This window comes from Cavia porcellus, unplaced genomic scaffold (genome assembly GCF_034190915.1).
Source record: "Cavia porcellus strain 051 isolate PalLab524CR breed Dunkin Hartley unplaced genomic scaffold, mCavPor4.1 scaffold_1, whole genome shotgun sequence".
Taxonomy (NCBI): Eukaryota; Metazoa; Chordata; class Mammalia; order Rodentia; family Caviidae; genus Cavia; species Cavia porcellus.
In genome coordinates, this window is record NW_026947484.1 from 164,590,250 (window position 1) to 164,615,721 (window position 25,472).

At 53.8% G+C, this 25,472-nt stretch overlaps 2 long non-coding RNA genes across 3 annotated transcripts; both read right to left on the reverse strand.

Moving 5' to 3' along the window:
- Nucleotides 1–14,232: 14,232 nt before the first annotated feature.
- On the reverse strand, nucleotides 14,233–15,732 carry LOC134473520 (uncharacterized). Its single transcript, XR_010043806.1, has 2 exons — nucleotides 15,398–15,732; nucleotides 14,233–14,373 (listed from the first exon to the last, which is right to left on the reverse strand). It is a non-coding gene; the product is annotated as an uncharacterized LOC134473520 (long non-coding RNA).
- A 1,472-nt stretch (nucleotides 15,733–17,204) lies between these two features.
- On the reverse strand, nucleotides 17,205–25,232 carry LOC106025516 (uncharacterized). 2 transcript variants are annotated; one of them, XR_001199091.2, is made up of 3 exons: nucleotides 25,069–25,232; nucleotides 22,721–22,794; nucleotides 17,205–18,386 (listed from the first exon to the last, which is right to left on the reverse strand). It is a non-coding gene; the product is annotated as an uncharacterized LOC106025516 (long non-coding RNA). The 2 variants fall into 2 exon arrangements; XR_010050959.1 differs by lacking the exon at nucleotides 17,205–18,386 and having other exon boundaries at nucleotides 20,775–22,794.
- Nucleotides 25,233–25,472: the final 240 nt, after the last annotated feature.

Here is a 25,472-nt window from a genome sequence, read left to right on the forward strand (position 1 = left end):
ACATCAGCACTTAGCAAAGGTTAAAATATTGTTTGTTGAGTTTTCTTTTTCTCCCTCTCCATTTTTCTGTAGGAAGAATAATCTCTAAAAGCTACAGGGCGGGGAGAAGAATGAAGCACAAATCGCAATATGAGAAGTTTTGCTTCTGAGTAGTAAAGGAGATTAATTCACTTGACACCAACCAGCTCATTACCCCAGCTACCAAAAAATGAAATATATCTTATGGTGCCATCCTCGCCCTGTAGGTCATAATATTATAGTGATCACAGCAGGGCTGGGGTGGATGGTGGAAAACAAGACCCCAGCCGGCCCTCTCCAACACCCCCCTCCTGCCGAGGAGTAGCCCTGGTGCTATAATCGTGTTTACCCATTACCATCCCTGTACTTTGTTACTTTGGACCTGGGGATGCTTAAAAAAGAAAAAAAAAAAAAAAAAAAAGAGGGAATTTGTGAAGGTTCTGGAAGCTCTCACCAGTGAATGCTGTGCTTAGGGAGACCATTCCCTGAATTCTTGGAGTGAATCATGTATGCCTTCTGTCTTAGTTACTTTTCTCTTATTACTGAGACAAAATTCCCAACACTCAAAGTTAAAGGAGAAAAGGTTTATTTAACTCACAGATTGTGAAGTTTTCAGTTCATAATTGGCTGGCTCCAAGGCAGGGTAGGTGGCAGATGGGGATCACAGAGGAGAGACAGTTCATGCAGGCAGAAGACAGCAAAGCAATAAGGGACAACCACACCTCTTTCTGTCCCTTCTGTCTTATCCAGGCTACTTAGGTCAGGTAGCACTCATGCCCTCAGTCCTAGTGCCCTTGGTCCCAGCACTGAACCATGAGTCCATCCCAGCACCACACACTCTGGATCCAGTCCCTCTGAAAAGCCTCACCTATGACTGCATGAGGCTTTGGGGGACCTCTAGACATAAGACATAACATCCCATCTCTGCCCCCTCCTAAAACTCATGCACAACCCTTTATGCAAAAGGCATTTATCCCATCTCTAAGAGTTGCCAGAGTCCTAACAGCTTCAGCCTTGCTAAGAAGTACAAGTCCCACATTTCCTCTGAGACTTAAGGGAAACTTTTAGTTGCAAGCCCTGTATGAATGAACAGAAGTTAAATGCTCCCAGTATTCAATGGCATAAGATAGACACAAATGGGAGATAGCAAGGAATGGGAACAAGCAAGACCAAAGTCCAGCAGGGCAACATTAACTCTCACAGTTCCACTTCCGGCATCCCGAAATATCTGTGGCAAGTTGTGAACACCAGAGGGTTTGGGTGGTATCACTACACCATTGTTAGTGGCTATAGCTCCCATGGCTTCTCTCTAGAGCTGATTCTGCTCCTTCCTTGAAATTTTCCTTGGACAATACACATTGCTGGCCTCTCCAAACTTCTTGGGTCTCCCCTGCACCTTCAGCTTCACACTCACAGCTTCACACACTGCCCTCTCAGGGCAGTGCCTGGTCTCACAGGCCTTCTTCTGAAAGCTGGGTGGAAACCTTCCTGACCCAACAACTCCCGTATTCTGCACCTGCCTAAAACTAGAACCAGATGAATGCTGTCAAAGTCTGCAACCAGGTGGAGCAGCCTTAGTTACCTTCTCTCTTGGTGTCCTTCTCTCTTGGCCGTGTGAGTCCAGTGCCTGTGAACCAAATCCAGAGGAACAACTTCCCTAGACTGCCACAGTTGTGGGACATGGTGCTCTGGAGCTCCCCTCTCAAAACAAAGGCTTTTACCTTTGCAATTCTGAGGCTGCAAAGGCTGGAGTCCTGCTGATTCTTGTAGTATCCTCATGCCATCTTTTCTATTGTCTTTTGAAACATTTGGCTTTTCCTTGCTAGTCTTTTCAGCAATCAACTTCTCCTCTGTTCCATCTTTGTAGGTTGTAACTTTACAAGAGCTTCCTTTCTGGCCAAACTCACAGCATTTTCAATTATTCTTCTAGGCTCTTTGCTCTTGATTCTCAACATAAATCTTGCTAAAAGCCCCCAACAGCAGCAATGCCACTGCATCAACATTAGAATGCCTTGAAATTTCTTCTGCAAGATTAATTAGCCTGCCACCCTTAATCTCAGTCTTAGGCAAAGTCTTTGGACATGAGCAAAATGCAGACAAACTTTCTGCCAAGCCATAACACACATTGTTTGGAGTCCAAAAGCCAATGCAGTCCTTCTTCCCAGCAGAAATCCTATGAGCATAGTCCTTACCATTAGGATTTCTATCAGCCTCCTGGTCTTCTGAGCTCTGACTAAAATCTCCCATTAAGTACACCCTAAGACATTTTAGCTCTACTTTTCTGGGATGTCTCTGAACCTTTCCAAACTCTTCCCACAAGCCATTCCCACAGGCTCCTGAACCACATGGTCAGGTACAGTCACAGCATCGACCCCACTCTTGGTACCAAATTCCATCTTAGTCACTTTTCTCTCATTGCTGAGACAAAATATGCAACACCCAAAGTTAGAGGGGAAAAGGTTTATTTAGCTTACAGTTTGCAGAGGTTTCAGTTGATAATCAGCTGGCTCCAAGGAAGGGAATATTGCAGACAGACATCTCAGAGGAGAAACAGTTCAAGGCTGGTAGAAAGTAGCACAGCAAGCAAGGAATGACCACAGCTCTTTCTTTCCCTTATACTTTATCCAGGCTACTCAGGGCAAGCAACACTCACACCCTCAATCCCAGTCCCCTGATCCTGGCATTGCACCATGAATCCATCCCAATGTCACATAACTAGATCCAGCCAGCTCTGAAAAAGCCCCGCCTATGACTGCATGTGGCTTTGGGGACATCAGAACACAAGCTGTCACACATCCTTCGCTCACCTAAATTTTGTAGCCTATTTGTAAAGCTCACACCCACAGAAGAGATGGAGAAAACAAATAAGGATACTAATAGCCTATTTCTGCTCACAGCCGGAAGTCCTGTCCACCCTCACCAGGCCACAGGCCCTGTTGTGTCACCTGTCTGGGATGACTGGAGAGTACATTGACAGGTCAGGAGTGATTGCTTTGGCCCGTTTGTTTGGTTTCTCTCTGGCTTCTTGTTGGACCCTGTAGTACTCTCCTCCTGTGCTGGCACTTATAAAATAATTGTGAGCACTTACTACAGCCTTGGGTTTATCTCATTCAGTGTTTATGGCAACTTGCAGCACTGGGAGTGACCAAAACTAACTTCCACTGTCTGAAGTCACATGTTCCTGGCAACCCGATGAGCTGAGTATGGTTAGCAACCCACTCAGCTGGTTAGCAACCCACTTTTAAAGATGAGGCTGCTAAATCGCAGGATGGCTCAGTGAGTTTTCCAAGGTTAGAAAGTTAGTGGTGAAAGATCAACAGTGTGGACCAAGCAATTGTCTTTAGGACTGACTGTCGCCATAGTAGGAGTTATTGTTCCTGTTTAGATGAAGAACAAATGTTCAGAAAGGTGAGAAAACTTGTCCAAGTCACACAGTGACACGGCCAGCACTACAGCTAAAATACAAGGCAAGGCACTTAGCTCTGAGCCACAGCACGCATCCCACAGACAACGCCACCGTATGGTGCCCACTGTCCACCCCCAGCCCTAGGGCGGGAAGTATTTCTCCTCCTCTGTCTCCAGCAAGCTGAGTGTGCACAGGCATCCTCCTGGCACTTCGGGGCTTCCCTTGGACCTCTCTGAGCCAATGTGACTCAGGCACAGTTCACTGCCCTCCCCGCACACCACAGGCCTTGCTGGCCAGCGTATTGCTGGAGGCTGGTACATGGGGCACTGGAGAGTGGGCATCTGTAGTGATATACTCAGCCTGCCTGTGAGCTGTGGTCCCTGCAGGCAGAACGGGGACCTCAGCATGGTTTAGAGAGCAGACTGAAAACTGCTCACCCAGAATCTGTTATCCTCCTCCTGGACATAGAGATCCCTCATGCCCCCAGCCTCAAGGGTCAGCAGGAACAGCCACACGACATGGATGAGTGGGGACTGTGAGGAGCCACCCCTGTCTCTCCAGAGTAGCTCTGTCCCTTCCACCCACAGGGCACAGGCACCAGTAGTGCTCAGGAGGGCAGAGAATCACAGGGAGGAAGCCTGGGCCCCTGAGCTCCTGCACGGGACAGCACAGCCTACTGACCCGTAACCCATAACCATGACCAGACAGAGAGGTGAATCTGTACCGTTAGCTGCCATCTGTTTGTCCCAGCGATCTGCACTATCCCACCAATACCATCTCTGATTAGCACAGAGGAACATTAACGCCAGCAGGTGTGCCAACAGTCCTGTGTTGGAGGGAAATCTCCAGCTGCCTCCACTGCAGGACTTCACGACGTCACTGGGACCCACAGCTGCGGGCGCCTTACCTACACATAGGGTGGAACCAGCTTCACCTTCGCTCTGGGGCGTGTAGTTTTCAAACCCGCCAGTGACTCAGCCAATGTACAACTCGAGGTGGGGGTGATTTGTCCAACCCGGCAGCAGACTGGGGAAAGCCCGGCCCACGCCTCCTGTGCCCCAAAGAAAACCCCAGGGACTCCGGCGGGAGGCTTCTCTTCATCTTGCCCTACATGAACACGGACTCGGGCTGAAGCTGCATTTCCCAGGTGCTATTCTTGGGTCTCCTTTTTTTGAATGTCTCAGCACTGAGAGGAAAATCCCATATGCTGGACCCAAGGAACAGCCTTCCAGGGCTGCTTCTCATGTTAGCAGCTGTCACTCAGGGGTGTTGTGCCTTTCCCTGCTGCTCGAATACACTTTACATTTTGTCACCAAAGAAACGGGTGCTTATTGCAGAATGTTTAGAAAAGAAAAAATTATTTAAACTAAGAAAGGAAGCGGTTAACTCCTGCAAGTATAGGAGATAACATTGCATCTAAACGGAGAGTTGTGATATGCTATCTGCTACTAACTTGGGTTCTGTGGTGTGTAGGATCCTACCCACGTAACACTGTTCACCGCTGCAGTCACCTAACTCAGCCATCAGTAAACAGAGGCCCCGGAAGATCAGGTGATTGAAGGGCAGACACGGGGGCTCTGCTCCTCCCCGTCCTATCCCAGGGAACTTGCAGTGACACCTGTGCAGGCGGGAAGACCCCAGCTGTGATGAGCTGCCACACTCACTTCCAACACATCCACCTTCCACCAGAAAGCCTGGGCGGGTCATTCGTGGCATTGAGTGGATGAAGCCCAAGGATCTGGAAGAATGTGCAACAGGTTGGATTACTTGCCCCCCATTTTCCCTTTCCTTGCTGTCATCTGTTCCTGGCCGCACTGACCTTGCGCTGGTCCATGTGATTGGCTCTGAACAGAGTGATGTAGGCAGGAGGGACTGGGTTCCAGCTCCCAGTGGGCACTTGCAGAGGCACCGCATGTCCCTTCGACTGTGGGCTGCTTCTTGTTCCTCCTGCCCTAAGTTAGAAGCGTTGGTGGCTGCTCAGCCCAAGCCCCAGAATAAGCAGCTCCTGGCCTTGGCCTGAACTTAGTTTGCAGCTTAATGCAGTCACACGGACAAGAAATAAGCATCTGATGTTGTAAAACACTGGTTTTGTGGGTGTTTGTTATGCCATGTTATCAATGCCATAGCTGACTGATACAAAATAAAGGACTGTGGCTGTGTAGAATCCAGTCCACCTAACACTGTTCACCCCTGCAGTCACCTTATCTCAGTCATCAGTAAACAGCCCCCCAGAGGATCAGATGAAGCTTGTGAAGGTTACATCTTCTGGGAAGTGTCTGGGATTCTCTCCCAGCATTCTGGCTCATGGGTCAAATCTATCTCTCTTTCATGCTTCCCTGGAATCTGCCTGGCTAAATTTCTACACATACTTGTTCTTAACAGAAGACAAAAACTAAGTGTGTTCAACACTTTGTTGCCAGCAATGATATTAAGATTGGGATTTATTTTTACTTATTTTCTTTACCAGGAAAATTAATTCTTCAGGGCTTCCTCTTACAGGGTAATTGTCTGGGTCCCGCATCCAGCTGAGAGCCCGGGAAGGCTGGCGTCTCATGTGAGATTTCCACTCTGTGCTAGCACAGTACTGCACATCCTACATTTAGGAATAGTCTTGATAAAGCAATTTTAGATCTTAGAATTTAAATGGGGGCCTATTTTCCACAAAACTTGTCCATATATTCAACAATACTCCGTCTATCAATGCTGTTAACTGAGGGACTATGGTACCTTAATCGTATATGTTCAGAGCCATAAACGTGCATGTTGGGCATATTGTTTGTGTGTGTGTTTGTGGTAGTGTCTCCATAAGTAGCTTAGGCTGGCCTCAAGCTCACAGTGATCCTCCTGCCTCAGCCCCAGGGTGCTGGCATTACAGGCCTGTGCTACCACACCCAGCTATATTGGGCATGTTCTACAAGGCATTTGATTGTCCCTCCTCTCTCACTGAGAACATCTTTCATGACCTATTATCTTCCTTCTCACTCTGTCGTGAGGGAAGAATGCGGATTTTGGAGTCTCACCTAAGAGCTCACTTGTCTTGTCCAGGGCACACTTCCTGCTGTTCCCTCCTTTATAAAACAGAAATCTGGGACCTCTCAGAGCATAGGGATGATTTGGGAAAATGCCCACAGCGTCTCTCCCTGTGATAGGTGCTCTTCCTGCACCTGGGGAGATGCCTCTGTTGGACCTTGCTGTCTGTGTGCTGGGTGGCCCCATGGCACTGCCTTAGCCCTGTCTCTGGTCCCACAGCTGTCAGTCCCAACAGTATCAGGAAGGTGACAGCTGCCTCTGCTGGCTGTCAGGCTGCCACCAGCGTGTGCTCAGCCCAAATCTGCTTGGAATTATATGTCAAATGGAATAGCGGGTCCTGAGAAGAGCTGCACTCGAGCCCAGGCCCAGTGAGGGACATCCGGGCGCAGCTGCACTGGAACGCAGCCTCTTTCCTCTCTGCTCCAGGGTCCACGCCCCGACTGCGGAGGGCTGAGGCTGCTTGTGGAGTAAAACCCTGGTGGGAGGCCCTGCTGGCTGTCTGCTGAGAGCCGCGTCTCCGCAGGGGTGCTGCCGGTGCCCTGCCGACAGTGTCTCCGCTGTTGCTCCTATCACTCTTGCTCCAGGACTGTTTGGCATGGTGCCACTGAAAGAGCACTGGATTAGGAGCCTGGAGCTCTGGGCTCCATCCTCAGCTCGGCCCAGGGACTTGGAGCCCTGCTTCGCCCTGGCAGGGCTCAGTATCCCCATCTGAAGCAGGGCAGGGTGCTCTGCTGGTCTCCCCACGGCAGCCTTGTATCCAGGTTCCCAGCCGGGCTTCATGGGGCCGCAGCGCCGGGAGACAGGCCTTGCTCTGGGGCCCCCATTTCCATGCCAGCTGGGGGCGCAGCCACAGCCAAACTCTTACCCATTTTCTAGTCTCTTCACTATTTCTTTAGATAATGATTTTGCCCTTAATTTGGGTTTATCTCAAGGAGAAAGCTGTTGGCTGTTGGAAAGTGATTTTAATCTGGGCTGCAAAGCCCCTTCCTTAAGAATGGCTTCATTAACATTTCCAGGTTCATAACATTTTCATTTATTCATCTTTTTGTTTTTAAATGGTTTTTTAAGTTTTCCAGAGACAGTGATCTCAGGCTGCTAATGGGCCAGCAGCGTGGGCCGGGTCTTCAGGGATAGGTGATCTGGGCTGTGAGGCTCACATCAGGCAAGGGGAGAAACAGAAGCCGAACGGCTCCGGCACGCTAATAAAAGACGCAGCAGCACTTTAGCTCGTCTCGCAGTGACGTTCAGGCTGCCAAGCAACGAGCGGACTGGTGACCTTGGAACGGCAGACCTTCTCCTTCCTGAAGCCGCTGTCCACCGGGGAATCCAGTCTCACCATGGACAATGCAGGGCCCAAAAGAGAGGGTCCAGGGAGTTACAGCCTTACTGAGTTGGGGAGCCCTCAGAAACGGGATGACACCAGGCAGTGGGCACATGTGTGCAATCCTGGGAGGATCGATGCGAGTTCAAGGCCAGCCTGGGCCATGTGGAGACCCAGCCTCCAAAACAAATAAAGCGAAAACAAAAGAAACTGGGTGAGAAGAAACAACGCTTCACACTGTGCTCTGCAGACGACAGGAATGCCGATGCCACCAAAATTTCAGGAAAGTCCAGGCCTGCACTCAGGAGGCCCCAGCTCTGGCAGGTGGCAACCAGCAGGATGTTCTTGGACAAAAAGCTTCATGTTTCTGCTTCTGTTTTCACATCTGCAAAATGGAACCGTCGTCATCAGCTCTGCGCGTGCAGCGGCTAAAAATTCAGGTGCTGGATGTCTCCACCGATGGCCTAAGGTTTAATGGGCTCAGCTGCCACGGGGCCACAGACGGCACCCACCCTCCATCCCCCAGGCTGACCGTGTGGTCACGTGGCAAGTGAGACCTGTCTCTGTGATAAGAGAGATGCCAGGCAGCGCATTCTGGAGAAAGGATGCAGAGTGGCACCTGCTGTCCTGTGAAAAGCAGAGGGGAGGCCTGGGGCCTGCAGCCCGAGGCGGCTGTGAGAGCCATTCTTGCGACAGGGACTGTGTGGCACCTCCACAGCGCAGCTTCTGGGGCTCCTGGGAGGAGGCCCCGTGTGTGGCTTGGTCCCAAACAGCAGTTGTGTCTGTGAGGAAGCGGGGACCGTCTTCAGAGAGGGACAGCTGTGGGGCCGTCACCCATGCCTGAGGGGCCCGGTTCTCTGGGATTTGAGAACCACACCGGTGCACGACCCAGTGCCCAACATGATCCCCTGTGGGGGAAGCCAAGGGTTAAGCCATCCCGACATGCCTCACTCCCAATTTATAAAACAGAAAATCTTCCATAAATCAAAAGTTACAAACAGACTTTGTGATGTCATAACTCTTGTGCTGGCCCTCTCTGTGATTGATTCCTGTACATACATCCGGCTGATTACCATAATGTGCTCTTGGGGGACCATCGGCACCGAGTGGGACCAGGAAGCGGGCAGGGAAGTAAATAACAAATGGACCCAGCTCCTCCTCATCGAGAGTGATTCCCATCCAATGCTCCATCATACCGCTGGGAAAGAGAGTCGTAGGGTTTGGGCAATCAATTACAGATATGTGTAGAGGCAGACACAATCATTTCACTGATTGTCACCGGTCCCAAGCAGTGACACGCAGAAGTGATCTGTCACTCGATTCCCTCTGACACCTGAGAAAGATGGCAGACACTTGTGGACTCACAGGTCTGGGATTGGTCAGCTCCCGAGATTGAAAAATCACCGCCTTGCTCTCTTATGCAAACCTCTAAATACCTGCGTTGCTGAGATTCCTTATCTTCCTGGCAAACATTCGGAAAGGTTCGCCATAGGTGACTAATGGCACGGCGGGGCAGGACTGCCTGTCTCCTCCGGCCCTGCAGTTCAAGCTGTCACTGTGTCCTGGAGGGTCAGGAAGGGCCCAGGGACCCATCCTCCCATCTTCAGGGACCTTAGGGTCTGCAGCCTAGGGAGGCCCAGATCGGCCCTCCTCACCCCACTGTCTGATCTCCCCAACCCACGCAGTGTTGCCCGCTGGGATTTCTCTGTGTCTGCACCGCAGCGATGGTGCCTTTTTCCGGAAAAGTCACTTCAACAAAAACAGGCCCAGGCTTTGTCTTCACACTTGAAACACAAACAGCATCCCAGAGACCCAGGGCTCAGTGGACCCGCCTGGCACAGCAGAGGGCCCAGCGCCATGGCTGACACTGTGCAGCTGAGAAGAAGCTGCATACAGCAGCTGGCCCTGTTCCCCGCAGTTTCTGGTCTGTGAAGTCACCCGCCTCAGATCAGAAACACTGAGAACAACTTCTGTCTGCATGCAATCCACACAGACATTTTCCTCGTCCTCCTTCCCTGCGTCACACAGGGTAACACATGTCACATATCCTGCCGGCCACCTGGGGCCTTGGAGTCACCTAGAGATGCTGCAAGTTCAGGTTAGCAGGCTGTGCCTAGTGGACAGGAGCACATGGGCCTTGGTATCCTCAGAAGACTGTGACCCCCCCCCCATTAGCCACCAAGGGACCACGAAAGACCAGGTAATTAACCACCATGGTGTCACTAACAAGGCTGCCACTGTGCACGGACACGTGGCATATTGCTGTGTGGCTCTATTTCACCCCAAGCCGACTGCAGGGGAGGTCCAGGCACAAGTGGCACAGGTGGCCCGGGTGTGGCTTCTGCCAGGCTGCCTGCCGATCCAGTCTGCAGGCCGGGTACACCTTGACTCTTTGGGCTGCAAGTTCCCTGCTGTAGTCTCTGGAGAGACTCAGGCAGCCCAGCGCCGCCAGCACCTCACCGGAGGTGGCTCACTGCCCACTGCCCACCCCAGGCACGATCCCTGCCATCAGCACATTTTCTCCTGGCACTGGAGGATCTGAAATGAACCCAGCACAGCCCCAGACTCCTCGGTGTAAATCACAGAGAAATATGACGACCTTCTTCGGGAAAGGCAGCTCGGGTTCACCCCTCCCAGACTAGATCAGCCGCGAGGGTCTGCGCCCAGCCCATTCCTGCAACTGCTTGACTCTGAGTCCCACAGAAGGCTTGGTGACAGCCCTCAGGGTACAGAAGGTCCCCATTTCCCACTGCTCACACTGGCCCACTTTCCACTTCTAGAAAGGCTGGGGAACAGGTACTGGATACAACCAGCAGTGACAACCAGCCTTCCACATGGCCATTGCTGCTTCTTGCTGCCCCACAGAAGAGGCCCTGGAAGGAGCCAGGTGCCCAAGGGGCAGAGGCGCAGGGTCCAGGAGGGACACCCCCTCGGGCACAGAGCTGTGCCAGCCACAGCCTGGGCCCACCCTGCCCAGGAGCTGGGGCCACGGAAAGTTGGCATGGGTGGTGGCCATGATCAGCGTGGCCTCCAAGTGATCACTGGGTGCCAGGTGCTATGCCAGGCGCTCACTGGGGACTCATACGGGACCCTCTCCCCCTCTCGAGGCCTCCCGCTGAACCCCTAAAACTCCTGCCACCTCTCCAGTGTTGCATGGCCCAGGCAGCGGGCCCAGGGCCACGGCAGGTCGACCTATGGGTGCCACCAGAGAACTCAGAGAAGCTGCAAAAGCCCTGGAAGAACATCTCTAACTGAGTACAGAAGTCTCATAAAATGCCACGGGCCTGGAAGATGATTTCATAAGTTATTTTGATGGCAAAAAAATGTATGAAACAGAACTGACTAATTCATAAATAACTCCAGCGTCTCATCCATTCTTTCCCACATCACAGCTTACAATGAAATAATTGTTTCTAATTCTGCCGGGTATTTTCTCATGCTTTCTGGGCCCCTTGGTAAATCTTATTAGTTGGGTAACTCCTAAGACATTTGCAGCTCTCTTCTGTGATGAGAACAAGTAAATGTTCACAGCAATTTGTTTTTAGTACAACACGGCATTAATTTCATCTCTGGGACCTCTTTTTTTTCAAATTTTTCATATCAGGGAAAACGGGCTGAAATTCCCCCAAAGAAAGGCTCACAGAGCAAACAACAACAAAAAGAAAACCCTGTGCTTGTGTACAAATCTCAGCTTGCGTTCCATTTACTGCGTGCATTACCACAAACCAGGGTGACCGGTCACTCCATTTAGACAATGATAATCAAATTATCCCACCCAGGACCGCATGTCCTACAGATCTGGGTTTAAATTTAATATAAAAACGCAGCATTCCTTATTTGGAAGAGTTTATTAAGGGTTACAAAGGAAAAGCTTTTTCAATAGTCTATAACTCTCTAATGGCCTTTTTCAAATAAAATGGCAGAGAATTTGAAAGGAAACTACATCGGTGGGTGCGACAGTGAGGCTGCGCTTGGGCCCATAAATCTGGCGGGCCCACAGATTGCCTAAGCCAGCAACACAATCTGTCCCCGCGCCCAGCCAGCCTCATTTTAAGAAATGTATGTGGTCTCCACCTAATTTTATCACCTTCATTTGTAAACTAGTCAATCAATCAAAGCATCCAGGAGTCTAAGTAGGAGAAGGAGTGTATTTTCATGCATTCTGAGCGACACGGTCCAAAATTAATCTCCACGGCATCAGACGTTTCTTGGCCTCATCTCAGTAGACCGTCATTAGGGTCAGCAATGTATATTAAAAAGAGTTACCGCAAACAGTTCTCCAGCCGCCCTGGGCCAGCTGCCCGCCCGCCCCCTCCCACTCTCATCCTCCTCTGTGGGAGCCAGAGATGCTCCCCAGCCCTCTGCAGGGAGCATCTCTTCGCTGGGGGCAAAGTGAGGAAGGGGGCACCCACTCCCCACAAGCCTGGGCAGGAGCAAGGTGCTCTGGGTGGCACTGGGTTCAAGAGGCACCAGCTGGGACCCCCAAGTATGGGCGGCAGCCAGGCAGAGTGGCCCAGCTGTGGGCACCTGGTGCTGTGCCCTCCTACCCCCCAGGGCCTCACTCCCAGCTTCCTGTCTGTGCATCAGGGACTCCTGGGCTTGGGGTGAGGCCCCTGGTCCTGTGACTTCTTCAGGTGCCACCAACACAGGTGTCCTCTGGGGTCTAGGCTGTCGCGCCCTGGGGACATACTTATCTACCGAGGGACAGAAGCCAGTGGGTGGTGATAGCTCCCTCATCGAACCAGGAGCATCCCGGACTCCTTTCACCCCACACCCAAGTCCAAGGCATCAGAAATCTCCGCTTCCAGCTTCGGCCTGAGCCCGACCATCCTCCCTTCCCGTCCCCCCCCCCCCCGCCCCTGAACTCCTCTGGGTGCAGCTGGCCACATCCCTCTGCACCCGCACCAGGCCCCGGAGCTGCCCTTCTAGGACACAAATGATTCTGGCACTGTTCCGCACCAAGCTTCCAGCAGCACCCATTTCTCAGGGGAATCACAAGGTCCTTGAGCTGGGCTGTTTAACTCAGAAAAAGGAACCGAGTCTCAGGGCTTAATGAGATGCATTCGGGGCCCAAGACCGCCCCCCCCCCCACAGTCATCTTGGGTTTTTGGGCTCTGCTCAGTGCTGGGCACGGACTGAGCAGTTCAGTGTCTTTATCTCCTGTGAGGACCTCCACTAGAAGTCGGGGACTGGGGTGCCTTCCAGCTTGGAACTCCCGCTTGGTGTAGATGCATCAGGCACACATATCTCATGGCTGAGACTGTGCAGGACCCGGGTGCAGAGGAACAGTGGGAAGGGACGGACTAGGATGAGCCTCCTGGGCCTCCTGGGATGGGAAAGGGGCTCTCTGCGAGGATCAGGAGGTAAGACACAAAACCCGGCAAGGCGGCGTGCGGGGCCTGGCAGGCAGCGCATGTCCCTTCCTTTTCCCTTTGCCAAGCAGGACTGAGACAGCAGCGTTTCTCTCCAGCCCACTCCCCAAGGGGCTAGGACAATGAATGAGCAGTTGATGACGAAGGAATCAGAGGATTTGTGCCACGAAAGGAGGGTCCCTCATGAGTTGGAAGGACCTGGAGGCCACCCCTTCTCGTCACCCTGTGGGTGCCCCAGGTGCAGGCTCCCGCACCTCCCGGAGACCCCTGCCAGCCCTCAGTGTCCCATCACTCTCTGGTGCGGAGGGCCTCAGCAGGCACCAGGAGATCGTCACTGGTTGCCACTCTCTCTCCTGGGCATAAGCAAGTAGAGCCCTCTCTCTGTGCCCAGTGCCAGGACTGCGGGACAGATGGACACAGAGACCTCTGGGGACACCTAGCTTCGTGGCCAGTGAAAATTTAGTGGCCTGGCAGCCCTGCCTTTTCTACCTGAAGAGCTGAGAATTTCTTTTAATACGTGTTAGAAAAAGGCCACGAGACCAGTCCTCCAAACTGTGCTTGTTGGAATAGATCACTTAGGGCCACGTAAACACAAGGCAAAGAGCACCCATGCCAACGCCTGCCCACGAAGCCCACACCCCAAGCCGTGCAGCAAAGCTATAGCGTCCAGATCGGTGTTGAGGAGACTCAGAACGGAGAGTCTGCTTTTTACCAGGTAGGAATGCGAGGAACACAAGTGCAGCTCCAAGTGGCCAGGCTGCAGCAAGGAGGGGCACTGCAGGTCTAAGGTTAAAAAGCCAGCATGGGACTTGAACCCAGGACCCATGTCCTCCAGTGGCACGGAGGGGGGGAGGGTTAACAGTGGAACGGTCAGGTTTCAGCTCCACCCTGCCTTGGCCGTGAGGCCATGTGAGGTCACTTAGCTGCAGCCCCGGCCGGAAACAGGAATCATCACGGTGCTTCCAGCCAGGGCCTGTCAGGGCATCCAGGGCTCTCAGCATGGGGTGCCACAGTCAGGCCTGGAACTGCCAGGGACTGGCTTCTCAGGAGCAGGTTCTTCCTCTGTTGCCCTCGTCTGACTGAGGTGCACCGCAGCCAGGCCCAGCGAGTGTTTATTGATTGGCTGAGGGATTCTTGAATGCATACAGGAATAGAGTTCTTTTACACACTGAATTAACCACAGGATCCAGTGCTCCTCTCTCCTTTGTAAAACTGAGAGGTTCAACCTGAAAACAGAAAATGGTTATAAGCGTTTTAGCCCTGTATGCTGTGATAATATGTGCACCTAACTCCAAAGGCAATTGGACTTGCTAAGGCCCTCGTATGCTACGGTGAACCCCATAGGAGCAGCGCAAAAGGCAGCGTCTCTCATGGGCCCAGGAGTGGCCAGCGCCCATGAATAGGAGGAGGCCAGAGTGGTGGAAGTGCACTCTTGTCATGCAGCACTCAGGAGGCTGAGGCAGGAGGGTCTCTGAGGGTCCAGGCCAACCTGGGCTGTACAGTGAGCTCAAGACCCGCCTTGAATACACAATGAGAGTCTGTCTCCAAAAAAAGTTTTAAAGCATTAAAAAAAAAATGAATTGGAGGAAGGTCCCAGTGGGCATATTTGTCAAAACCCACACAACCGGACACACATAGTGTGAACCCCAACATCCCAGGAGCCTTGGTTAGAAACACTGAGCCCGTCCTGGCTCCTGAGTTGTGACAGACCACACTGGCGGATGCCTGAACAACCAAGGGGGTGCAGGAGGGGCTTGTGAGCAACTTTCCTGCAAGCCTGAAACTGCTTCAAACATAAAATTCATTGTTTTAAAAAAAAAAAAAAAAAAAAAAAAACATCAAATCAAACACACAAGTGAGCTCCAGGAGCTGGAGAGATTATTCCGAAGATTGCACTCAGTTCCACCCAGGCTCGAATCAGGAAGCAGAGTGCAGGCCAAGGGGGTCTGGTGGAACCTGGCCACAGAGGAGTGGCCCAAAGGCCCCAGGACGAGCCCCCACCCCCGGGGGACTGCAGCCCTGTCTTGGCCCAGGACCCCAAGGCAGGACCCATGCAGGCACAGAGTCGATCAGGCTCCCAGCAGGGCAAAGCCTCGCCCCTCCCAGTGTGTTCCATCCAAGGTAGCGAGGACTGCAGCCCCCTCGGCCCTTGGCAGCCCCCAGACCCCAGCACTGCCCTGTGCCAGGGACGGTAGCTCAAGCTGATTCACTCTGTGCTCACAAACCACCCCAGGCTTCCCTTAGTCTGACCTTTAAAATTGAGGCGTCCTTGCTGCACCTCGGGGAACCCACAGACTGTGTCTTCACCACAGGATCGGTGGGCTTGACAGCCATGCACACCTGTGTCACCCGGCCCTGCGCAAGGGGAAGCAGAAGATGCAGGCTGAAACCCTGCCAAGCGTCTCTCCCATGAGAACCCAAAGCGTAAGCAAATCACAGAGCAAAGAAAAGATGACATGGGGACCAGGAGATGGAGAGAGGGGATGGAAAGAAGGACAGAAAGTGACTCAAGGTGCTCTGAGTCCCGGCGCCAGCTGCCCTCAGGGACCATGGTCATCACATCCTGCAACCATGGCCAATACAAATAAAAGGCTTACAGGGCCAGGGCTTCCAGCACCTGCGACCGGGCCGGACTCTCCCAACACATGAACCCTCCCGACTCTGTCCCTACCAGGAAAACCCCTTCTTCATCCTGCAAAGCCGACCAGAGGTCCCCAGGACTGAGCCTGCCCACCCCACGCTCCCACTCTCCACACCAGATGGGCAAGGCCCATGGCAGAAGTCTCCATCCATTCACCGCCATCGCAGCTCCCACGGCACCAGGAGTCCGTGTCCCCAGGGCTGGGCTTGTTTTGTTTTGGTTTGGTTTTTGTTTCCTTTCAGAGCAGCACCAGGGACAAAACCAGTACCTCACAGGCAGGCACTTGCCATAGTGCCCCCAGCCAGCTCCTTTACCCAGCTCTTTAATACTCCACCCACCTTCCTGAAACTTGTTTTTTTACATAAAAATTTACAACAATAATAACATCAAAGACTAACACAGACTCCCACGCACCAGTCAGTCCAAGAATCTACATGAACATGAACACCCTTTCCCACATCGGTCCTCTGAGGTAGATGTTGCTGTGGGTCAAGGACATCTAACTGTGGCCATCACCGTATTGTTACTTACATGGGAATTTACTGCTTTGCAGATGAGGAAACAGAGACACTGATTAACTAACCTGCTCCAGGTCACATAGCTGGAAATCACCTCGTGCTTTTACACAGCCACTTACCCTGTGTTTTTAACAGCTGCATAGTATTCCACTGTGGCTTGTGGAACACTATGTGGGTTATTTATCCAGCTCCTTGGAGGACTTCTAGTTTTTAGCAGTGGCAATTCAGACCGAAGACAACCCTTTTGCACATGTGTTGCCTCTTTCTTGTGGCATTCTACCCCCCTGGCATGGAACTAGGTCCACACCTTGATGCTACTGCTAAACTCCCGTCCGGAGGGCCCAGGGGATTTGCGTGCACCCCATTCCCCAGGTGTGCCGTCCTTCCGAGCTCTAGTTCTGATCTGACTGCATGGCACCAGTATTGAGTGTATTTCTGGGTGTCTGTGAGCCCCTTAGACTCTCTCCCTCCACCCCTCTGCACACTGTCATTTGTGAGGATCAGCTGAAGTGGGAAGTAATCACATGTGTGGGGCTACAGCAAGGTCAGCCCCAAGAACACGGAGGCCCAAATCGAGCCTGTAACCAAGTGGTTCCAGCTCCAAGGAGGCAGGGCCAGGCCAGCCAGCCAGACAAGCTGTAGGGCAGCGGCGTTGAGGCTGGCGTCCTCCCCAGGGTATAGACCATCCTGCTGCCGCGGGGGAGCCGTTCCTCTCTCCCATCAGGAGAGGCCCCGCCCCAGCTTCCCCTGCCTTCATTTTCCCATCCTCCGGGGTGCTAGGAGTCGCCTCTGCCCTCCCCGCTGGCTCCATGCCTCCTTTCTGTTTACAAAGCTCTTTCTGTGCTACACCCCAAGCCAAGCCCCATCTCTTGTGGATGATGCAGCTGCCCCACCTGCCCCTGGGTGAGCATGGTGGTGGAGTTGTCACCGTGCTGTCCTCATCACCTCACTGGTCTCCTCTTCTGCGAGGCCTCCTCTGAAGACCCTGGGGTGTCGTCCCATCTCGACTCTGGAGGGAACCTGCATGGCCACCGACTCCCATGGCTGAGAGCCCGTGTGGCCAGGGACCTCTGGCACTGGGAGAGTGTCGTGGGCACACTGTGAGCCCTGAGCCTCTCCCCTCGGGCAGCACCAGTCCTAGATGGATGCCCGAAGAGACACAAGTCACCTCTCTGATGTCCTCAAGGGAGTGGCACTGTGAACAGTGCAGACAGAGCGAGACCTCCCTGGGCTCAGGGGACAGCGGGGCACAGCCACAGCACCACAGAACCACTCAGAGGCTCCACCGTGGGAGGGCCACGTGCTCCTCGAGCTTCGTCCTGGGTTCAGGTGGCCCTGGAGCATTGGCAGATGTGCACGATGTGGCCAGCATGCATCCCTCTGTGGGGGCAAGCGACAGGCCAGGCCCAAGGCTTCCCTTTTTTTTTTTTTTTTTTTTTTTTTGTCAAAATTAGCAAATTTAATATTGATACAGCATTTAATTGTCAGGTAATTTAAAATGTGCCAGTTGTCCAATAATGTTTGTGTTTTTGTTTGGAGACAGGCTCTCACTCTAGCCCAGGCTGGCCTCGAGCTCTCAGTGACCCTCCTGCCTCTGCGTCCTGAGTGCTGGGATCACAGGCCCATAGTGCTCTCTGTGGCTTTTCTGCTAGGCTCCCTCAGCACACTCTGCCATCGGATGCTTCAGCCTTGTCAGTCTGAGGTGCCACGACCTGATTTGCCTGACAACATATGGGTACAGTAGAAGAATCCAAGCCCTTCCTGCATGCATGTCCTGCTAATCGAGCCGATCTGATTTCCCCTAATTAAATTCAGATGATGAATTTTGGACGAGAAAACCCAGAAGCTCTGTGCTCTTCTCAGTGGATTCCATCAGAAGGCGCCAGATGCCAGCTTCACCAATTACTGGTAAAGTCAATTTCCCCTTAATTTTTATTTTTGCAGGCTGCGTCTGCAGTGCGGGTGATCTCATTCCTCACAGAAAGGAGGCGCACACACCTCACAGCTTCACCAGTTCCAGCCCTGCCCTGGCCTCCATCACCGTCCCATGCCTTGCTCCTGTTGTCCCTCGAGGCTTGCTCTAGAGAGAAAAGCAAAATCAAAAATTGCTTTAAACAAATACTGTCCTCTTAACAGTGAGAACCAGTGAGTACTGGAAAGCGAGTTCTCCTCGCCATGGCCAGGGTAACCACAGAGAGGACGCGGTGCCTGGGGAGAGGGAGGAGTCCCCTCCACATCACTGTGTCCCCGACCCTGAATCCCTGCAACCAAATGCTAACACCAACAGAGAGCTGATGTCAAGAGCACATCCGTCAGGGTATGAACAGGAGGTGTCCCTCACCTGCCAGGGTGTGAACAGGAAGTGTCCCTCATCTGCCAGGGTGTGAACAGGAAGTGTCCCTCATCTGCCAGGGTGTGAACAGGAGGTGTCCCCACCTGCCAGAGTGTGAACAGGAGGTGTCACCCACTTGCCAGGGTGTAAACAGGAGGTGTCCCTCATCTGCCAGGGTATGAACAGGAAGTGTCACCACCTGCCAGAGTGTGAACAGGAGGTGTCCCCCACCTGCCAGAGTGTGAACAGGAGGTGTCACCCACCTGCCAGGGTGTGAACAGGAAGTGTCACCCACCTGCCAAGGGTGTGAACAGGAGGTGTCCCCACCTGCCAGAGTGTGAACAGGAGGTGTCCCCCACCTGCCAGAGTGTGAACAGGAGGTGTCCCCCACCTGCCAGAGTGTGAACAGGAGGTGTCACCCACCTGCCAGGGTGTGAACAGGAAGTGTCACCCATCTGCCAGGGTGTGAACAGGAGGTGTCCCCACCTGCCAGAGTGTGAACAGGAGGTATCACCCACTTGCCAGGGTGTGAACAGGAAATGTCACCCATCTGCCAAGGTGTGAACAGGAGGTGTCACCCACTTGCCAGGGTGTGAACAGGAAATGTCACCCACCTGCCAGGCTATGAATAGGAGGTGTCCCCCAACTGCCAGGGTGTAAACAGGAGGTGTCCCTCATCTGCCAGGGTATGAACAGGAGGTGTCACCACCTGCCAGAGTGTGAACAGGAGGTGTCACCCACCTGCCAGGGTGTGAACAGGAGGTGTCCCCACCTGCCAGAGTGTGAACAGGAGGTGTCACCCACCTGCCAGGGTGTGAACAGGAAGTGTCACCCACCTGCCAGGCTATGAATAGGAAGTGTCCCCCAACTGCCAGGGTGTAAACACAAAGTGTCCCCCATCTGTCCAGATATAAATAGGAAGTGCCCCCCCCACCTGCCAGGGTGTAAACAGGAAGTGTCCCCAAGACCCTTGCATGTAGGCCTTGACCCGCAGGCAGCAGAGCTCAGAGGTGGGGCTGCAGGAGAGCCTAGCTCCCGAGGGTGCTGACCCATCAGGATGAATCTTGGCTGAAGGGGCCCCTGAGAGGTGGGGCCAGCACAGCAAGTGCTCCCTCTGGTCCCAGCCCTCTCGTCTCTGTCTCCCTGCTTCCTGCTGCCAGGAGGTGAGCAGCTCCTCGACCGCTCCTCCCCGCTAGTGTTCCTTCCCTGCTGGGCCCGGTGGAGGAAGCTGCTGGCCATGCACTGACCCCAACGTGGTGAGCTTCCTCAGGCTTCTGTCTCAGGAAAGGAAAGCTGACCGACACAACACCTTTCACAGGATATGAACTCAAGACTGCACTGACTCGAGCAAAGGGAAACTGAGGCAGTGGGTCCACCACGCCCACGTGCTCTGCACCTAAAGATTCAACCAATTGTGGACTGAAAATAGAGCAAACAATGCATCTGTACTGAACACACACGGTGTTCCTATAATTACTCCTCAGTATAATGTAACAGTGACTTCCACAGCATGTTCACTGCATTCTGCATCACCAGTGACCTAGAAGTGATTTAAGTGTACAGGACACAGCCAGGCAAGGTGCTGCGTTCCTGTAACCCAGTATGCTGGAGGCTGAGGCAGGAAGATCATCATGAACTTGAGGCCAGCCTGAGCTACACGGTGAGTTAAGGCCAGCCTAGACTACAAGTGAGACTCTGTCTCAGAAAATCTCCACAGCATTTTATAGGCGGGCCCTGACCCCTTCCAGATGTGGGGTCCTGCTGCTGGTGATGGGGGGCAGTACCAGTCCCCTCAGACACTGAGAAATAATTACATTTCTGTAAGTCACAAAACTAGAGATTTTTATATAGTGTTATTTAAGCCAAAAAGGGAATATCTCAGGGTTTGATTTACCAAAAATATCCAGTTTCACAAAAATGACCTCCAACCTAGAGCTTTCTCTAGTTCAAGAAATTGAAACTTCTGCCCTGTGGTCTCCAAAAACCGTGGGTCAAATTCCCCTAATGGACAGATGTAGGCTTCCAAATAAAACATATTTTATCATAGGTAACTTAAAAAGTAATCACATAATTAATAGGTGAAAAACAGAGAGAAAGATTGCTGGAGATTAAGATTAAGCCCTGCAGAAGCGAATGTTCTAACAGAAATTGGTTTAATTAATAGCACATTTTACATAATGATTACAGGGTAATTGTGCGGAGTAGCAGTCTCATTAAATATATCCGTGCTGCTTTACAACACCCGGAGGCTAAAAATAATGAGTTACACTGAAAATCACTGTGCAACAGGTCCATAAATAACATTTAAGCCTATAGAAGGCGCATACTTATAAATAATAAATATTTGCCTTTTGTAATTGAAGGAAAAATGATATCCTTCTTTTTCTACTACCTTGTAGATTGCCATGTTATAATGCTGGAAAGATTTCTCCCCTTGCTTTCTCTGGAAGGTGCTGAATAATTTATTCAAATGCTAATATTCCACGCAGCCTGACTTTGAGGGACAAATATTCCTACTTCGAGAATAAATGCCAGGCCGCTGATTACCTCTCCTGCCTGACTTTCCACCACGAGTCTCCCAAAACCACCACCGTCTATTTCGCTGTCAGACGGAGCGAGGGCCAGGTTTCCGGCTGAGAAGCAGCATTTTTCTTTAGTTAGAAATGACGCCTTCTCCGTGAAGCTTCCTCCCTCTCGGGGCTGCGACGTGTGGCAGCTGCTCTGTGAACAGACGGGGCGCAAAAGGCTTTCCCACTCCCAGGCTGTCCTTTGGCGGGGACCTCTGGTGGCCGGGCCCGGCCCTTGGCAGTTCGTGCAGGTGGACATCCACAGCCCTGGGTGTGGGGCCGTCCCAGGCCTGGAGGGGTCTGCCCCCAGATGTGGACAGAGGGACAGGGCTGGAGGACAACAGAGGATGGGACACAGGAAGCTGGCCTTCTCCCCAGCGCCTAGCCCAAGCCCAAGCCAGGCCCAGTGTGGGGACCGGGGCAGCATCCAGCTCCCTATTTCAGGGCTGCGGTTCCTTCACTGCTGGGGGGGGGGGGGCGGGGAGGAGGATGGCAGGGGAGGGGAGGGCTGTGGCACTAGGGATGCCACCCTCCTCGCCCCTGGGCCACACTGGAGAAGCCACCCAGCCTTCCTTCCTGCTCTGCAGAGTGGGGTGCAGTCATTGGTGTCCCTCAAGATGCCCGTGGGGACTAAGTGGGAGCAGCTCAGTGTGCCACAGCCACGCATCTGTGTGCAGAGATGGCTTCCTGCCCCGAGTGGCCCAAGCTGTGGATCTAGTACCTCAGGGGCAGCAAAGGCCAGGCCTGTCGGGTCCTGGTCAGTGGGGGGAATAGCACACCAAGGCTGACAGCCATCACCACCCATGAAGCCTGGGCTGCGGGTGACCATGCTCCTGGGGGCCAGGCCTGAACCCCTCTATGGGGTGGCTCTGGTCCCCGGCCAGGGCAGCATTAGCATGAAGGGGGAGGGAAAGGGGGAGGGAGGAAGAGGGGCGACTCAAACACCACCTGCACGCAGACGGAACCGACCGTGACAGCAAGAGATGTGGCCATGACCCCTGTTTAGCACACGTCCCATCACCCTGCCACTTCCTGCAGCAGCTCTGGAGCCTCTCTCCTGAGGGTCTTCATCCAGTGTGGTCAGAAACAGTGCTGCTGCCCGAGCACCATCCAGCGGACGGGCAGCTCACACAAACGGGCACAGTGTCCCTGGCCACTGTACTCACTGCATCCGGCCAGTGAGACCTCCAGCTCCTCCCCAAAGCCACAAAGGGCAGGAGAGGGCAATGCCATGACCCACCCAGGACATGGAGGCAGCCAGGACAGTGCGGCTAGAGACACCACAGTTCGCAGTGTTCCCTGTGTGTTCTTCTGCGAAATAGCTTTGCGATCCTTTAGCAGAATTGCAGGTGCAAAACAATCCTGGCTTGTTATTATGTAAACTTTACTAATGTCATTTGAAATGCAGCCGTGATGTTTCCAGCACTTTCTGCTGCCACTTGCAGCAGGCTGAGGGTAAACAGGCAGGACAGGCTTCCTCCTCACATCACAGGCACGCCAAAGGTCAGTGCTTACCAGGCTTACTTCCGGCAGCTGCTTGCTCGTGGCTGTAGTGAAACTGCTGTGGCTCCCACCATCACAGTTATAGTCTGGCAGGAAACATAAGAGAAGGGCTGAGACTTCTCCATTCCTCTTCATCAGGAGCAGACTGGGGTCCCCAGTGCCCTCCACAGAGTCACCCAGGACCCCCTCCACGTCTGCCCACAGGCTTACAGCTGGCTGGAGATGGGTGCCCCTCCCACAATCCTGTCACAGCTCCACTGCCACTGCGTCTCAGCTCTCCAACACACAGTGCCGTCGTCACCACCCTGGGCCCCTCTGCCCGCCCACCTCGGTCCATGAGAACCAAGGCGTCTGGAGCAGGGTCCTCATTCAGGGCTCCCAGGATGCTCTGGTCAGCAGGGCATTGCCGCCAATGTCGCCTTGGTCAGGCCAGGCCAGCCTGGTGCCATCCTCCGAGCAGTGCCCCCACTGTCTCCCACCAAGCAGGAATCCAGGGAGCAACCTTGAAGTTCTGGGGAGGGAGGGAGGCAGGGAGGGAGGCAGGACGGGCACCACCGACCAGAGGAGAGTGCCGGGCAGATGGTGCCCAGGGTGCCACCTGCACACACTGCTTCCTCCTCCCGCCCACGAGGTCTCCGAGGTGCATAGGTCCAGGCCATGCGGTGGGCGTCAAGAGGCGCCCAGGGGAGCAGGCACACAGACCTTCGGGCTCACTCCGCCCTGCAGGCGGCCTAGCCTGGGCATCTGAGCTGAAGACTGAGGGGAAGTGGTCAGCTCGGCCCTCGCAGCGGGGCCAGGCTATCAGGACAGGGGACAGGAGGCCTCTGCCCCACAGCTAAGTGAGCATAACCAGCTTGGTTGACGTCACCTCCCAGCCCAGCATGGGGACTTCTGTCCTTCGGGCACCCTAGGGTCAGTGTAGCGCAACCCCCAGTCAAGCAGATGACTGTGCTTGGCTCCACCTAGCTGAGGCTTAGGCAGGACACTGTACTCTGCAGAACCAGCTTCAGCATTGGCCCTGTGCCTGGCAGCCGGTGGTTTCCCAGCTCCTCCGCCCGGCCTCGTTCAGTGCTGACCAGGATGCCCAAGGCCCGGCTGTGTCTGTCCCACCTCAGCCTCCCCGTGGACCCTGGGCTATGATTTGATTTCTAGCGTCAGCTTCCAGCCTGGGAGCAAGGGCACACAGGGCACAGTCGCTCCAGCTGATGCTGTGCATGACACTCCCATCCTCCTGGCCAGTGCCCACCTGTGCACTGGGACAGAGGGCCAGGTGGGCACCTAGGGTGCAGCCTCGAAAAAGTGTGTGTTGGGCACATCCAGCGCCTCCTGTGGACCAGCAGGAGCCACCCATCTTGGGTACTGGGCTGATGAGAAACTGTCACCACACAGCAGAACCTGTGTGCCACTGGGGACACAGCCAAGGGCCAGGTGTGCAGCGCTGGCCCCACTGCCGGCTCATAAAGAGGTCTCTTGTCATCACACGATGAGCTTCACGTGGCTGTGCCCGGTGACCACCTTCCAGTGCAGGCATGGTGGAGCAGAGACAGGTGGCAATGCCCTTCCTGCCAAGTGAGTGAGGAACAGCCAGTTGGCTCCCACCAGCCTCTGTCAGGCCCCTGTCTCTCACATGCTGCCCTCTGTAGCCAGGTGTGGTAGCAGCACACGTCTGTAACCCCAGCCAGCTGGGAGGCTGAGGCAGGAGAGTTGCAAACCCATGGACAGCAGTGGCTCAGGTTGACAGCAGGTCCTTGCTGAGGGGTGGGAATGTCCCCTTCCTCTCAGCTCTTCCTCCCCAAGGCCATAACCTCAGAGTATCCACGAGGACATCACACAAGCCCCACCAGTGTCCCCTGAAACTGTTATGTTCATCAAAACCATCAAGCAGACCCCAAGATGTGCGATGACCTGAATGGCCTGAGCTGTGGGCCACATCAGGACATCATGTGAGCCAGGACTCTGCATGCAGAGAGGATGTCAGCCACCTTCATGTGATGGGGTTGGGCCACTGGCAGTGATACCTTGCCAGGTGGGCACAACGTCATTGTGGCACACGGGGTTCCAAGCACAGGGGACTCAAGGCTGCCATCCTGACCTGCACCCCCCAGATGCAGCTCTGCAAACTCTTCCTCAGGTTACTCCTTAACGCCCACCTTGTCAGAGACAATCAGGTCACGTCACAGGGCAGCGCCACCTGCAGCCCCTAGGGTACACCCACCAGCCCTGGGACGGGGTCAGCTCCCTGCCCATGTGGACAGAGAGGCCACTGGGCCTGGCCCAGGGTCGGGATGGGGCCATTCTGGGACACTGATGATTTCCTGTGCTCCCTCCCTGTCCTTAGCGACAAGTCAGTCCCCTCTCACCTGCGGTCATCAATCCCTGGGACAGCGTCCAGCGCTCCAGCCTGCTTCCAGAAATCCTCCTTCTGAAACCCTTCAGTCCTGTCCTGGTCTCTCCGTGAGGACTGGCCCTCACTGAGCCCTGCCTTCCCATTAGCCTTTGGGGCAGAGACTGCTGTGTCACTCTGATCGGCCCAGCTTCTCGGAGAGGCGGCCGGCCTGGCTCACACTAGTGATTTCCTTCCAAAGCGGCAGAGGGCCAGGAAGGATGTGGTGGCCAGCTGAGCTGGGGACACTGAGGCCCTTCCTGTCTCATTTGTTCCCTGTGCTGCCACGTCTCAATTCCATCCCTTTCATCCTGGGCGTGGAGCAGCGGCTGATGAGCCGATGCCCCTGGAAACTCAAGGGTTCCATCAGGCCTTGCAGCT